We start from the raw sequence: 17,156 nt of genomic DNA on the forward strand, positions 1-17,156 counted from the left end.
TCATTCATGCCCCAATTGAAAATGTTAGTTTCTACAATGTGCAATGGAGAATTCTATGAGAAAACTCCAGAAGAAGCTTTTCACTTCTTTGATACATTGGCTGAGAATACAAGAAACTGGGAAGTTGGCCCAACATCTTCTCTTGATCTAAGAGAAAATCCGCAACCTAGAGGGGGATACCAGTTGAGTGAGAATGATGATTTAAATGCAAGACTAATTGGCTTAACAAAAAAAGTTGAAAACATGGAGCCCAAAAAGGTGCAATCTGTTAATCAAGTGGAAGTAAAGTGTGTTGTGTGTGATGCAACAGATCTTGCAACTGAAGAATGCCCTACTCTTCCTGCTTTCAAGGAGGTACTGTATGGGCACACTAATAACAATCATTCACACAGTTTTAATTGGAGACAAAATCAAAATCAAAGTGGAACCTATTACGAGAACAATTAGAACTACAATTCATATCATCCCAATAATAGGAATCACCCCAATTTTTCTTATAGACATGATTCTGGAAATCATTCTCAACCTCCCTTCCCTGCACATCAACAATCATTCCAACAAAATCAACGTTCTTCATTTAATACTTACCAACCTCCTCATAGGAGATCTTCGGAAGATACCTTGCATCGGTTCATTCAAAATCAAATAGGCATCAACAATCAGGTTGCCCAGCTTACAAAAAATCAAGAGCAAACAAATAGAGCCATGGAAGATATGAGAAGCCAGATAACAAAGTTGACGCAAACACTAAGTGTGAGAGAACCTGGAAGATTTCCTTCTCAAACTAACCCTAACCCAGTTAGGCAAGCAAATCAGGTGCAATCTTCTAGTGGTGAAAATAATACACATGAACAAGTACAATCAGTGACTATCCTAAGAAGTGGAAAGATAATTGAAAAACCAGATGATCTTAGGATAAGCCAAACTGTTGACGAGCAAGAGAAAATAGAAGAGCAAGAGCCAATCATAGAAAACAATGAAAATAATGAAAAAGAAGAAAAAACAAGCAAAAACAAAAAGAAGATGGAAAAGGTAAGAACATTGAAAGAGAAAGTCAATATCATCCTAAACCTCATTTTCCTCAAAGACTGACTGTTATAAAAAAGGAATAACAAAATGCTGATATATATGAGGTGTTTAAACAAGTGAGGATCAACATTCCACTCTTGGATGCAATCAAACAAACACCTTCATATGCAAAATTCCTAAAAGATCTGTGCATTGTAAAAAGAAAAGTAAATGTGCATGGAAAAGCATTTTTCACTGAACAAGTGAGTTCTATTTTGCAATTTTAGAATCCTCCCAAATACAAGGACCCAGGCTGTCCAACCATCTCATGCATATTAGGAAGCCAGAAAGTTGATCAAGCACTCTTAGACTTAGGAGCAAGCGTTAATCTATTGCCTTATAGTGTTTATCAACAATTGGGCTTAGGAGAACTTAAACCTACCAGAGTCACTCTGCAACTGGCAGACAGATCAGTCAAAGTTCCAAAGGGTATTGTGGAAGATGTCTTAGTTCAGGTGGACAAATTCTACTTTCCAGTAGACTTCATAGTTCTAGACACTCAACCCCACCATGGTCCCCAACTTCCTGTCCCAGTCATTCTTGGTAGACCATTCCTAGCAATTTCGAATCCAATCATTAATTGTAGGAATGGAGTTTTGAAACTATTGTTTGGAAATATGACTGTGGATATGAATATTTTCAGAATTTCCAAACAACAGAACACTGAAAGTGAGATAGAAAATGTAGATTTGATTTAAACTCTATCTGAAGAGTATTTTGAGAAAGAATTTATGAGTGGAGCTGTGGAGGAAGATAATAATTTGGAGAATAGCAGAAATGAAAGTGAGATGCCCATGACTCAATGGATTCCTAAGCAAGGGCCTGTGGAGCCTTTGCATAAAGAACCATCAACCTCTGTGAGTCATCCGCCCATTCCTGAAAGGAAGCCACTACCAAATGAGTTGAAGTATGCCTTTTTAGGTGAAGAAGAGACATACCCCGTAGTCATTTCCTCCAGCCTAACCACCCAACAAGAAGTGCAATTGATAGAAGTACTGAGAGCACACAATAAGGCTTTAGGATGGACCATATCAGACTTGCATGGAATTAGCCCTCTAATTTGCACCCATAGGATCTTCTTAGAAGAAAATGCAAAACTAGTGAGGCAAATGCAAAGAAGACTAAATCCTAACATGAAAGAAGTGGTGAGGAAAGAAGTGCTCAAATTACTGGATGGATGTATTATTTATCCAATATCTGATTCAAAATGGGTTAGTCCAACTCAAGTCATTCCTAAACGATCTGGAGTTACTGTGGTGAAAAATGAGAAAAATGAGTTAGTCCCAATTCGCCTTAAAACAAGTTGGCGTGTGTGTATAGACTATAGAAAACTCAATTCCATGACTAGGAAGGACCATTTTCCTCTCCCATTTTTGGATCAAACACTGGAAAGGATAGCAGGTTAAGCATTCTACTACTATTTGGATGGATATTCAGGACATAATTAGATTGATGTAGCACTAGAAGATCAAGAGAAAACCACATTCAAGTGCCCTTTTGGGACATTTTCATATAAAAGTATGCCATTTGGGTTGTGCAATGCTCCTGCCACCTTTCAAAGGTGCATGATGAGTATCTTTAGTGAAATGGCTGAACATATTGTGGAGGTGTTTATGGATGACTTCTCTGTCTATGGAAGTAGTTTTGACTTGTGCTTAAAGAATCTGGAGAAAGTTTTGATTCGATGTGAGGAGACTCATCTTGTACTCAATTGGGAAAAATGCCACTTCATGGTTAACCAAGGCATTATCTTAGGACACATAGTCTCATCTAGGGGTTTAGAAGTAGACAAAGCCAAAGTTGAAGCTATATAGAAGCTTCCAGCTCCTAGAAATGTCAAGGATAGTAGATCTTTTCTTGGTCATGCTGGTTCTTACAGGAGATTTATCGCCTCATTTAGCACAATAGCAAGACCTTTGTGTTGTCTGTTATCTCAAGATGTTCCATTCGAATGGACTTCAAATTGTCAAAGTGCCTTTGAGAAGCTGAAACATGCACTTATCTCTGTACCCATCATACAACCTCCTGACTGGACTTTACCTTTTAAACTAATGTGTGATGCAAGCAATTATGCCATAGGGGCCGTGCTAGGATAGAGCAAAGAGAAGAAGCCCCATGTCATTTACTATGCTAGCAGAACTTTAAATGAAACTTAGAGAAATTACACTACCACAGAAAAAGAATTGTTGGTTGTGGTGTTTGCGTTGGATAAGTTTAGGTCATACCTGGTAGGATCAAAGGTGATTGTGTACACAGATCACGCTGCTTTGAAATACCTGCTCACCAAGCAAAACACCAAACCACGTCTCATTAGGTGGATTCTATTACTCCAAGAGTTTCACATAGAAATTAAGGATAAAAAGGGAGTAGAAAATGTTGTAGCTGACCATCTATCTAGAATCCCAGGTCAGGATCTTACTGAGGGTCCCATTCACGATAATTTTCTTGATGAACATCTTCTTCATGTGAGCATATTGACTTCTGCCCCTTAGTATGCTGACATAGCCAATTATTTAGCTATAGGTTCAGTTCCTAGTCATTGGACTAAGGTAGATAGACAAAAAATTTTTAGGAAGGTCAGAACATTTTTTTGGGATGAACCATATCTATTTAAATATTGTGCTGATCAGATCGTGAAAAGGTGCATTCTAGAACATGAGCAACATAGTGTAATGAACTTCTATCACACCCTTTCCTGTGGAGGTCATTTCTCCACCCGGAAAACTATAGCAAAAATTCTACAAAGTGGATTTTACTGGCCTACTATGTTTAGGGATGTACACCAGTTTTGCTTGTTATGTGATAGGTGTTAGAGGTTAGGAAGTCTGACCAAAAAGAGCATAATGCCTTTGCAACCCATTCTAGTTCTTGAAATTTTTTATTATTGGGGAATGGATTTTATGGGCCCTTTTGTTAACTTGCTTAGACACGAATACATTTTGCTAGCTGTAGACTATGTCTCCAAGTGGGTTGAGGCAATCCCAATGAGGACAAACAATCACAAGATTGTAGTGAAATTCTTGAAGGAAAACATTTTCAGTAGGTTTGGTATGCCTCGAGCCATCATAAGTGATGGGGGGTCTCATTTCTATAACAAACCTATGGCAGATCTGATGAGAAAGTATGGGGTAGTTCATAAAGTCTCAATTCCATACCACTCTCAGACCAATGGCTAGGCAGAATTGGAAAATAGGGAGATCAAGCACATTTTAGAGAAAATTGTCAATTCCAACCGAAAGGATTGGTCCTTGAGGTTAATTGATGCTCTTTGGGCCTATAGGACAACGTATAAAACCATATTAGGCATGTCTCCCTATCGACTAGTTTATGGAAAACCATGTCATCTGCTAGTAGAGGTTGAACACAAGGCTTACTAAGCCATCAGGAAGATGAATGAAAGTTTAGGAGAAGTGGGCCTCAACAGGAAGTTGCAACTGAATGAGCTTGAGGAACTTAGAAACGAGGCATTTGAGAATGCCAAGTTCTCTAAGATGCACATGAAGAAATTGCATGACCAGCACATTAACAGGAAGAATTTTTGTATAGGTCAACATGTACTTCTTTACGATTCAAGGCTGCATTTGTTTCTTGGAAAACTCAAGTCAAGGTGGACTGGGCCCTACAAAATTCGTTCCATCTTAGCTCATGGTGTATTTGATATAGAAAATCTTCAATCTGATCAGGTTGTCAAAGTGAATGGACAACGTCTTAAACCTTACTATGAATCTTTGCATGAACAGGAAGAGAACATGGATCTTACAGATCCACCCATAGGGTAGTGGTTAATCATAAAAAAAAAAATGAGAGAAATAAAATATGAATTTGGTGTTTTGCTTTCATGAACTGTTTTCACTCTTCATTTTGATTTAAGTATTGTAGTAAGTTCATGGATCCACACGTGCAATGAAACTACCAACAATATCCAAGTAAGCAATTGGATCTTTGTGCTCAGAAAAGAATTTTTTTTTTAAGACATCCAGGTATTGCTTACACCATTTCTCTTTGGTATTGTGCAAAGCAAATTGGGGGGTAAAGGTATGCTTGAACTGTTGTGATGATCCATGCTTACTTGTACATCTTGATGACATTCTGTGTGAATTTAAATTTTATGTTTAGGTCTTTGGAAGTACATGTGCTAAAAAAAAAAAAAATTCTTTTACTGTTATTTGAATATCGTATTCGGATGAACTCAGTCATTCAAATGTGTTGTAAACCATTCAAATGACCTGTGAACTATTAAAGTATAAATCGAGAAAGCTTTTGAATAGTCTCTGTTGTATTCGAATGTGCCCAAAATTCATTCGAATGAGGGCACTGTTGCATTCGAATAGCCGGCCAAATTCCTTCGTAAATGAGATTACTGTTTAAAATTCATTCGAATGAATTTTTCCATATTCGAATTTCATTCGAATGAGTCCATTATTTCTTTAGAAGCTACAGCCAGCATTCGAATACCCTCAAGTTCATTCGAATAACCTACCCTTCATCCGAATCCATTTCTAACATTCGAATATGGCTTTAATTAGTTAATTTATCTTGTAAAAAAAAAATCCAAAAATCAAAAATCAAAAAATTGTTATCTCGTTGATCAGATAAGATATTCGAATGAAGATTTTTGCATTCGAATGATTGTTGTATTCAAATGACCCTTTGTGAGCGTATTTCCATATTCATTCGAATGACCTCATAGTCATTCGAATGATCGAGAAATTCATTCGAATGAAAGTATTGTTGCATTCGAATGAGTAGCTCAAATCCTTCGATAATCAAAGCTACTGTTTAAAATTCATTTGAATGAATTTTTCCACATTCGAATGAGGTGTCCAGTCCTTTAAAAGCTTTCAGCGATCATTCATATTCTCTCTCTCTCTCTCTCTCTCTCTCTCTCTCATTTGAATCTCCTGTTGCCCATTGTTCTAATGCCCGAACCATCATTCGAATCGCCCAGTTATCATTTGAATCCGCCTCTTTCATTCGAATGACTCCAAAATCATTTGAATGACGTCTCTGTCAGTTTCATAACTGTCCATCAATGCGAATCAATGCATTCTTCTCCCTCATTCAAATCTCCTCATCAATCTATGCGACCCTTCATCCATCCCACCCAAACCATCCATATAAAAACTGCATCATTCGTTCCAAATCATTCTTACTCATTTTCCAAGCATACATGTGAAGATCATTGCGGGTTGCCAAAGTGGAAGAGCAGTGAACGTTCATTTGAATACAGATTGTTACATTCGAATGTATTAGAACAGAATGTCCGAGAGGTAAGGGTTGCTTCCATTGATTAAATTTGAATTCTATTGGTTGGATAAAGGAGTTGTTGTCAAAAGGGAGTGAAGGAGATCAGTGTGAGAAAAAGAGGATTGGTTGGGCGATTGGAAGAAGAAGAGAAGGAAGGAACCACATTGTGCCTACCAATTGTTCGACAAAATTCCAAGGTCAAGTCCCTAGACCAAACAACCCTCAATTTGACATGTCTCCAAAGCAAAAACACCCTAAGGTTGTAGGAGAAAGCTCTAGGGCCTCAAAGAGGCAGAACGGTAAAGAACCCACTGCCACCCAAACCATTGATTTGAACCCTCCATATTCCAATATCAGGTTCATTAGCCCCACTGTTGAAAAGAATTATAGTGAAGGATATGCTAAAAGACCAGTGCTTTGTGAGAGGGGAATCATGTTGGAATGTTTTGAAGAGCCCCCGTGTGATTTGTTGTCATTGATTACTGCCAAAGGATGGCAATCTTGGGTTAAGTTTCAACACGAGGCCATAGTTCCCCTAGTCAAAGAGTTTTACTCAAATGTAACCAATGACAGAGATGACTTGGGAAATAGGTGCTTAGTTACTGAAGTGAGAAAGGTAAAAATAGAGTTAAAGCCCTCTGATATTGCTAAAACCTTCCAAATCCCAAGAGAGGCATCATCGAGGGACCTTGAGGAGGCAAGTGTGGACTTAGGGAAAGAAAACCTGGCTAGGATTTTGACAGAGAAAGAAGATACTATTTGGTTGGGTCCTACCCTCCCAAAGAAGAATTTGTCCCCTAAATGCATCATCTTGCATAGACTTCTTTGCTCTCATTTCATGCCCCACGCATTCACTGGCAGTGTCTCGGTTAAGCAAGCCACATTCATGGGAAAGATGATCCTGGGAGTACACATAGACTTGGCTAAGCACATTTTTGATACCATAGACCTAGTGGCCAAGCATGCACATGGGGGAGGAGGACTACCCTTTGGAGGACTAATTACCTATTTTGTCCTGAGAAACGGGGTAAAAGAGAAGATAACTTTTGAAGTCATCAAGTCGATGGATAGGATCAGCCTAGCATCTACATGAAGAAGTAGTGCTCAGTTAAAGAGGCTTGAGGCAACAACACCCGAGAAAAGAGAGGCATCAGGTAGGTAGGTTGAAGGACAAGAAGAACCATCTCAGGAACCACCATTGCAAGAGGACCAGACAGAGAGACAAGAGGGAGATCATTCACTTAGAGATTTGTACGAGTTAGTCAAGGAAATGCAAGAAAGGCAAGAGAGATATGAAACCTTAGTGGAGCAATCATTGAAGAAGATCCAGGAGAGATAGGAGGCCATTTTTGAGGAGCTACAGGTGAGACAGAGAGTCATCTATTCAGGAGTGATGACCATGAATGACCATTACACTGCATTGGACAAGAAGGTAAGTCAGCTTCTGAGCACATCTATAGAGGAGCCACCACAGAAGTCCTCAAAGGACAAGTTGGCCAATGCTGAGACTTGCATACAGAGGACCATTAACACGTGGCGAGATGAAGAGGGTGCACCTTCTACATCAGGGACACAACCGCAGCGTGAGCATGCAACTCCTTGTCACTCTGCCATTCCATCTTCTTCCTCTGTTCCTCCTGTTGAACCCTTATCAAAGACTCCTTCGGGTGACTCCACTGAGGAGAACTCCACTTCTGATAATGCCAATGATGGCACTGAGTAGTCATAGGATTTGATTCTTCATGCTTAACTTCTGTACCTATGACTTATAAAGATTAATTACATTTTTAATAAAAGTGACTTTGCCTACTCTATGCCTCAGATTATTATGCTTGATGCTTTAGATTCACAAATGGTTATTTATATGATAATATTTTGTTTGAAAACAGAACTGTATGAGATTTAGAACCAGGACTAAGACTATTTAGGATGCTTTATTTTTGTTTATTTGTTTGGATGGCATATAAAAATGGTGAAATGATCAGCAAATTGCCCAAATTCTCAAATTAAGTGGAGATTTGTTACCCAAGTAAGTGTTAAAGCTTCATAACTATTTATTCTGAGTGAAATAACACCTATTTGTAAAATAAAATACTTTGTTAATTCTCTCATCTTTCAATAGCTTTAAAACAATATCTTGCTTTGAGTGTCTTTGATGATAACAACTAAACTTAATTGACTTTAAGCTTGGAACCAGTTGAATGGATAGCACTGTTTTATGGAACATCATAGAGGGATCATTTTCTTCTCACTTGAGCCAACTGACCTATTGTTTTGTTTTTGGATCAATTTCCATCTTTATCCCACTGGAGCTTTACACAACAATCTGCATCATTGCTTCCTTCCAAACCATAGCCATGGAAAATTTTTCATCCATTAGTGAGGTCCCAGGAATTATTTTGTAGGCTTAGTAGTTTATCTAAAAAAAAAAAAACAAATCGTCTGGGAATTTGACGTTAAAAGACCACTTTGCCATGAATGGTTGTCTCTAGGTCTGGGACATTAAAAACACCCCCATAGCCGTTGAGGGTGAAGCAATGGAGGCTTAGTCATTATCAATTGGAATAGCAGTTAGATTCAGGTTCGGATACGACCAATTGAATTTAGATGTCCTGAAATGATTTCAACTATTAATGCATGAATGCATCACATGTGTATATTTATTTCCAATATAAAAAAAAAAAAGTTCAAAGTTATTTATCTGTTCTTAGCCGCAGTGGAAAATTCCCGAGACCTAAACACTCTTTTGATTTCCATCGTCTCCTTTGCTATCCCACATCACTATTTGACCCCATTACTTCCCAGTAAGATCCCTCTTGGTTCTATGAATTATGCAATTTCAGGATAGAATTTTAAGAGCAAGGGGACTTGGTTAATTTTAGATGTTATTCATTGAGACACTATTCCGATCATGAAGCTATGTCAGGTCCCTTCCTTCCTTAATTACATCCTTGATAATTGATGGTACCTTTCTGAACTTGCATTACATCTACTCTAAATTGAGGTACATCATTTGAGAGCAACTTTGAGTGATCATTATATTGAAGAGAGACATATCCAGTAAGGTTTGCAATCAAAGCTTAGAGAATTGAATGTAATATGCTGATTGATTTAACTTAAAAATATTCCCTGGACAAAAGTTCAAATAATAAACATTTCTTTGAATGTCCAAAGTCCCTATGCTATTGATCATACATTTTTGCTTCACATACGAGATTTAATCTATCAATGAGTTTGTGAATGGTGAAGTGTTCTTACATTTAACTTGATTGTTAAGGGACTAGCAATGTTTAAGTTAGGGGGTGTGATTGATGCTCAAAAATGACAAAAATTTGTTATATTTTTATTACCTCCTAATCCATTTAATCGGCTAAAAAATATCAAGGATTGCTTGTTGCAGCCCAACGGAAGGAAAAGAGATGAAAAGATGAATTAACTCTTCAAAGGCATGATCAAAAGAGGGAAAAGAAGCCAAGAAATGAAGATGTTCTGACAAAGTCTAACACATTCGAATGAAAGCTAAGTAATTCGAATAAGTCTTCAGAAGATATTCAAAAATGGAGCAATTCGGATGGAAGCCAGTCAATCATTCGAATGAATCATTCAGACATTCGAATATGCAGACTATTGGGAATGTATTCGGATGAGGTTGGCCCAATTCGGATAAGAAGCAGCAAATCAGGGACTCCAGGTAAAATTGTATATATTCGAATGTCTCCTAAGACATTCGAATGAGAAGATATTCGGATGAGCATATCGTGTGGAAACAATGAAGATGTATCCGAATGAAGACCAAGTCATTCAAATGTAATTGAAGAAGAAAGAAGAACTATTCGAATGAAAGCTGAGTAATTTGAATAAGAAGAAGCATCTCAAGAAACTCAATGTGATTCATATTTACCAAAGAGCATTCGGATGAAAATAGTAGCATTCGAATGCTCCTCCAATCATTCAAATGATAAGAGGAAGTCAAGAGGAAAATTAGAAATTCATTCGAATGAGAGCACTGTTGCATTCGAATGACAAAAGAAATCACCGTGCAATGAACAGTAAAATGTGAAATTCATTTGAATGAGATTAGCATTCATTTGAATGATCCAAGCAGCCAAGGAAAATCAAGCATACATTCGAATATCGCCACTCACATATTCAAATGAAGATCCGATAATACCCTGACATGCGCAAAAGAACACAGTGGCTCTAAGGTAAATTTGACCAACTTTTTAAACAACATTTTACCAAGTGGTCCCCTCTTCCATGCGCGACAAGCTTAAAAAAGGACCCAACATTCTTTGGAATCAGTGTGTGGAGAGTAGAGGATACTCAGAAAAACACAAAAATAAGAGGATCATTGGAAAGTTACAAGTTTTTTTTTAGTCTTTCTATTTTTAGTTTTAGTTGCTGTCTGTATTTTTAAACTGGTAACACTTTAGTTATTGTTCTTTATTCCTAGTTCTGAGTTCTTTGCTCCAGATATATTACAAGTCCATTTACTTTCTCTTCAAGTTGTAGTTCATTTTAGTAATCAATACAACAGTAGTTTATCTATTTCTTATTGTTTGTTGCCGTTTATTTTCTCTGTAAATCTCGTATTCATCCGTTGAGATTAGTTTTAGTCGTGCACTTCCCATGAAGATGTGTGGCTAATTTGATCCTTGGGTTAAGGCAAGGACGGTGCCCAAAGCCACTGATGAATCAATATAGCAGAACCTTAGATGTTCAAGTAACAAAAATAGTTTGAGAAATGTCCTTAATGAAAACCTCAGGCTTGGATTGGTTCGTATGCCTAACTTAGAGTCTCCAAGCCACGTATGGGAATTGCTTGAGTTGGAAACGTTCTGATACCCAAGCCCCGAGTAATTATTTTGTCAAAACGTTATGTATACACTGATTTATGATAGCTGCTTAACATAGAGTCTCTATGCCATGTATGGAGGTTGCTTGAACAAAGAGTTATCATCATTTCAGTAGTTTATTTAATGGTTAAGATCCAAACTATTTAAACTTTTAGTTACACCAAAGAAAGCTATATGGTGAATCAGTTGGGTTTGGCACCAGATTTGTCTTGACCCAAGACCTCTCCATATCCAGATTACAATTATATTGCATTTAGTTTGATCTCATCTTATTGTCTTATTAATTAAGAGAACTGGTGTGGTTATCTCCTTCCATGAGTAATCTCCTTGTGAATCGACCCGGTCTTGCCCGAAAAAATATATAAATTTTTTGCTACAATCACACTCGTGCACTGGCGAGTCTAAATGCCTCATCCTTTCTGTGAACATAAATAGCTGCTAAATAAGCTGAGTTAATTCAAAAAAATACAAAAAGTGATAAATCCAGGATGAGTGATGCAGCAGACTAGTGAAGGCTTGTTAGCAAGTTGATAGTGAATGTGATTCCTAAGGGAACATCTATTTACATCGCTAGCTTAGCGATTCACTCTTATCTGATGAACAGAGATGGCAAGCTATTTTGGAAGACTCAAAGGTGTGGCTAGGTGGTGACAACTGGCAATGGGTCAAAAACCTTAACTTCGATTTTTTGATGAAATACTTTGATTTCTGAGTTAAAATTATGTGACTAAAGCCAAAAATTGAGGCAAATCCTACTAAGTAAGGCACACCAAGCCAGATACGCTATACTCCATGATGTGAGTCTTGAGAAATGAAATAATATTTCCTGGAGAAGGTGTTTTGAAGACACCATGATTTTGAGGAATGAGGTGAAATTTCGAGGACAAAAGTTATTTTTAAGGGGCAGGGGGGAGAGTGTAATGCTTGAGTTTTTTTAAGTTTAAATGTTTGAGGAAATAGGACATTTCAAAGGGTTATGAAAGTCTTGAGACAAAAGTTCAATTTTTGAACTAAGAGCAAAATCGTAATTTTAAAGTTATGGTAAAAGTGCAATTTTTGAAAAAGAAACCAAAGAACAAGTGTAATTTACTAAAACATTTGGGAATTGGTGAGATTCAAGGAAAGCTCAGGGACCTAAATGAAATAGATTTCAAACTTCATTCCAATATAACTTCGAATTTCAAAACTTATTAAATATGAATTTGTATTTCAAATATTATCCAATATAATTTTAGGATAAATGGCGGCATAGGATTGGGCACGCGAATCAAGGCCACACATGGAGGGATAAGTGGCAGGGTACGTGGTGGCCTGAGATTTCTATAAATAGAGACCTTGGGTGTTCACGAAGCATGCTATTGGAATTTGAGCTAAAACTGAAGGATCATGAACGAGGATACAAAAGCATGCAACGGAAGCGGTTTAAAATCAAAACCGTTCCTCGTATTGATTAGAATCTAGGAGACTTACTTTTACGACGGATTACCGGTCGGAATGGAGCGACAGGAGCAGGATGAGCGGGAGCTACGGCGCGGGGTGGAGACGACGGCTGTCCTGCGATCCTTCGGCTCCTTCGCATCAGAACTTCGAGGCTCTCTTTCGATCTTCCGGAGTATGACTCGAACTCGTGGCCTCTCTTCGGTGGAGAAGAATGAAAAACGACTTGGATGAAAAAACAAATAATGAGAGAATATATAGGGAGAACCCTAGGGTTAAAACCCTAGTGGGCCAAACCCTAATGGGCCAAGATCATTTAATTAATTTTCTAATTGGGTTAGCCCAATTAATTAATTAAAAACCCTAATGAACTATTATTTTATTCTAGCCCAATTAATTATGGACCATTCTGAATAAAATAATTCTCTCTCAATATAATTCTTCCAACAAGCCAAATGTATTAAAAAATACATGAGTTACATCGAGCTACCCCGGGGATCAAAAGACAAATTATTCACGGCTACTAAAATGACCAAAATATCCCTGCTACCTAGTAGCTATATTTTGTCATTCTAAGTGTTCCAACTATCACCATATGGTAACACTGACCCCACGAATAATTCTGCATATGCCATGTCTTTGACCTACCAGTGTAATGACGAAAATACCCCTCTGCGTAACACCCATCATTTAGAAAGGAATAATGTACTAACACCTTTCTAAATGACTTCTACCATCCTTAGATCACTAGTCCAATAATCCGTGACTACTCGAATGTACTTGCTTATCACTGGGAGCTACCCAGAAGCACACACTATTAAGTCACGTTCCCAGGGCCCTGGATTATTCGATTATTCTTGGACAATCACAAGGGGGTGAATCACAGAAACTATCTTGTATTAGTCTGTCTTAGCTAATTAGAAACCATACTCCCAACTCAAAAGGATATTGATCTTTGATAGACCTCACCTACAATGAATCTAAGAATATAGCTCTAGGTTCACTAGACCACCAACTAATACTCAAGTATTAGAGTACTCGTCCACGTAGTAGCAGTGATAGACTAGCTCCATGATAATTAGTACTTTGTCATTAGCTTCTATCACAGGTCCACTCTACGCATTCCAAATGCGCTTGTACAATTAGAGTAAACTGACTGTCTACTGGCTAAGGCAAGCCATTCTCCATTAGGATCTATTGCACAATGATCTTATCATGATAGAATGCCCAGTTCTATCAAAAGATCAAGAGTAATATTTTCTTGTTTATTAAGTACCCATGATTCATGCCTAACTGTGAAGAACGACCCATCACATGAATCACTTACTTAATAGCATGGACACATTTCCAACAATTAAATGCAAATAATATATGTGCCATAAACTGAATAAAAGAAACATCATTACCATAAATTAAACAAAACGTGTCTTTAGGGCATACATTTCCAACAAAAACTATGCCGAATTGAGAGGATGTGAGGTGATGAATGAGATCTTGAGAGTAAGGGGAAGATTCTGTAAGAGGAAGGAGTGGAAATAGTGGAGAAACGAGGGAGAAATGAGCCTCGTTGGAATTTTTGGGTCTTCCTAGGATTTCATGCCAAATAGCCAAAAGAACTACGAGGTAACTATGATTTCTTGTTATATTCATGTAAAGAGGGAAGAGAGGGACTTGTAGGTTCAAATGGGGGTCGAATTAGAGCTAAAACGATGGAGATATGGCCGAAAAACCAGAGAGGCAGCCCATTATTGTCGAAGAAGACGGCAATGCATGTAGTACACGCGTCACTGCTGGCCATGCGTCCAGGCGCATGGGGAACCTTCTTGGGGCACATAAGGGCGCGTCCCAGCTCCTTTTCCCTTGCAATTTTCCATAGAAACCTGTTATTTAATTACCTAGAACCTTATATAAAAATATTTAAAGTTTGGTTTATGAAAATATGTGTTTTCTGCAGAAAACCTAACCCGTCAAGCGTGAACAATACACCCAAAAGGTAAACTGTCAAGGTGAGTGGTTTATGCATGATTCTTGTTTCCTATTGATCACTTTTTGTTTCATTTGTGGGTGGTTTGTTGCTTACGTCTCATGTTTCCTTGGTTTTGAGCATAGCCTTTCTACTTTGTTGCATCGGGTTTGAACACAATGACTCTTGTGCGTGGCTTGTTGCTTGCATATCATATTCCTTTCGTTTTGTCATACATCATGTCATTTTGATGACTGTGGCTAGTTGGTGGCTTATCATGTGTGAACTACCATGGGGGCCTGTGTAAAGGGGCTACCTCGAGCTTGTGTAAGTCGAGGGGTTCAAGCATGGCAAGTAAGGAGGTTATTTCATGCCTGTGTAAGGGGGCCAAGAGGTTTGAACATGGCAACATCCTGGCATGGCTACCACACGGGAGATTTTATATTGACATGATCCTGGGAAATTTCGTACTTATTTCTACATATTTCCTAGCATAATTGCACATTACTCTTGCATGCATTGTTTCCTTTCTTGTACCACTCACTTAGATGTAACTATCTAACTTGGGTGTTTCATACCCTTGGAATATTCAAATTTCCAAGTATGTCAAAGCGTGACAGGTACTCCAGGTTCTAGCCCAAGCAAAGGCGAAGATATGGCGGGCGTTTAGTTTTCTTTTCTTGGATTCGTTTATACGAACTTGTAATGTAAAGAGTTGTATTGTAATTAGCAGCTATGATACTTAATAAGAAGATGTATGGATATGGGTGCATTCTACAATTGTACTATAAACAACGAGCAAAAGATGCGATGTTTAAATTATCTAGTGGAAATCCTAGCTATTTGACATTACAGGTTTGGTCCTTGCTTCCATTGATAAAGGATTTCCAATAACACCCGTAGGTGATGTTAGCTTATATTTTGCATTATTGTACATTTGAAAAGTGGGGTGTTATAATAACGTATAGAGGTCTCCCGTGCCGTGTGTTGATTAGTGGTTAAAAATGCAAAATTTTATCATAATCCCCTCATTTACATGTTAATATATTAGGTTAAGTGATTTAAATGTCTGCAATTTATAGGGATATCCATATATGAAGCCAAAGATTCAGATATAAAGATATTCATTCAAATGATTGATAGCCTATGAGGATGAGGATGTGCAAGCAAGGCATGTCTGGATATTTTCTGATTCACATTCGGATGAAAGGGAGAAGAGCCTAACAAGAGCATTCAGACACAGTGATGCATATTTGGATGCCATGAGGAAATCATTTGACTGAAGCAACTGTAGCATCCGAATATCATACACAAGCCCAAGGTGTCCGCCAAATTCATTCGAATAATGGTATACTCATCCAGATAGCATCCTTAAGCAAGAGAGAAGAATCAAAGCTACATATTCGAATAAGAAGCTAGCCATCAAGATACCTCAGGTGCGTATTCGAATAAAATACCAAATATTCGGATGGTTCTCCAAGGCCAATTTATACAATTCACTTAAGGAATGCGGTGACATGAGCTGTAAATTCTCATCCAAGCATGGGCCGATTTCAGAGGAAGATTCTATAAATTCCCTTGGGCATCAATCATCAAGGGGGGATCATGAAGAATTCACAGTAACTTTCTAAATTAGGGTTTTTACTTTATGTATTTTATTTCCATTTTATTCTTGCTTTGTTTTGCTTCTGTATTAGCTTAGAGTTAAATTTTCAATACATAGCTCTGTTCTGTTCGTGTTCCATATCCCACTGTTCTATTAAACTAAGCTAGCATTTACATTTATGTATTTACTTTACTATTCCTTTATTGCAATCACTCTATTGCTTCAGCATTCACTTTACTCTCTGTTTTCTGTTTAATTTATTCAATAGTTAGTCATTTACAGTTTTTGTTTACTTTGTTTCTGTTAGGTCATTTTGAAGATGTGTGGCTAATAAATTCTCAGGCCAAGGCAAAGATGGTGTCCAAGCCAACATTTTTCGAGATAGCCGAACTTCATTTTAGTTGAGGTGTTTACATTAATTTTAAGTATTTTTTACCAAACACTTGGGTTTGCATTGGGGTATATACCTAACTTGGAATCCTCATGCCATGTATGTGGGTTGCCCAACTTGAAAATACCAACATCATCCTCAAGCCTAAGCATACTTTATTTACATTTCGATTTATGGTGGCTGCTTAAGTTAGAGTTGGCATGCCATGTATGTCTGTTACTAGAATTAGAACAATCATTATCCCAAAACATAATCAATAGCAAAGATCTTAAGATTGATTTAACCCGATGATACTGTCTTTAGTGAGTCTTGGGAAATATTTGGATTGGCACTGAAATTGCCTTGATCAGAGACATTTTGTTTTCAATACCAATTTGATTGAATTTTCCAAAATTAATTAATTGGTCTGATCGCCCACACACTTTGATTTAATTTATGCAACTTTTATTTTAGTTGCATAAATAAATGAATTGGCCTGACAACCCAATTTTGTATCGTGGCTTTATTTTTGTTTTAATAATGATCTCCCAGTGAATCGACCCAAACTCATCTAGAAAATTAAATTTCCTGCTACATGTTCACTCGTGC

The 17,156-nt window shown here is 37.6% G+C and overlaps 1 pseudogene; it reads left to right on the plus strand.

The window, feature by feature from the left end:
* The first annotated feature begins 1,799 nt into the window (after nt 1–1,799).
* LOC127790981 (uncharacterized) overlaps nt 1,800–17,156 on the plus strand; it is a 110,300-nt pseudogene continuing 94,943 nt past the window's right edge.

This window comes from Diospyros lotus, chromosome 14 (genome assembly GCF_014633365.1).
Source record: "Diospyros lotus cultivar Yz01 chromosome 14, ASM1463336v1, whole genome shotgun sequence".
Classification (NCBI taxonomy): Eukaryota; Viridiplantae; Streptophyta; class Magnoliopsida; order Ericales; family Ebenaceae; genus Diospyros; species Diospyros lotus.